The sequence below is a fragment of the Crocodylus porosus genome, unplaced genomic scaffold, assembly GCF_001723895.1.
Source record: "Crocodylus porosus isolate Cpor-Errol unplaced genomic scaffold, CroPor_comp1, whole genome shotgun sequence".
NCBI lineage: Eukaryota > Metazoa > Chordata > Crocodylia > Crocodylidae > Crocodylus > Crocodylus porosus.
The window spans coordinates 23,524,089-23,524,358 of record NW_017728913.1 but is presented as its reverse complement, the minus strand read 5'-3'; positions in this window follow the sequence as shown (position 1 = coordinate 23,524,358).

The window sequence follows — 270 nt, the reverse complement described above, 5'->3', positions numbered from 1 at the left end:
TGTTTATCTTGCTGGGATCCTATGACCCCAGCTGACTTCCTGCCCTTTGGGCAGGGGGCTGGACTCGATCTCCCGAGGTCCCTTCCAGCCCTAATGTCTATGAAATCTATTACATCTTTGATTTCAGTTAGGCTCTTAACAACAACATATAGCTTAATATCTAAACAACTGACAGAAAAACACTTGGTCTAATCGTAGAGCCTTAGCAAGCGTCTTTATCATGCAGACATAATTTTCAGCTGTCACGCTCCACCCCTTGCTTACTGAAGC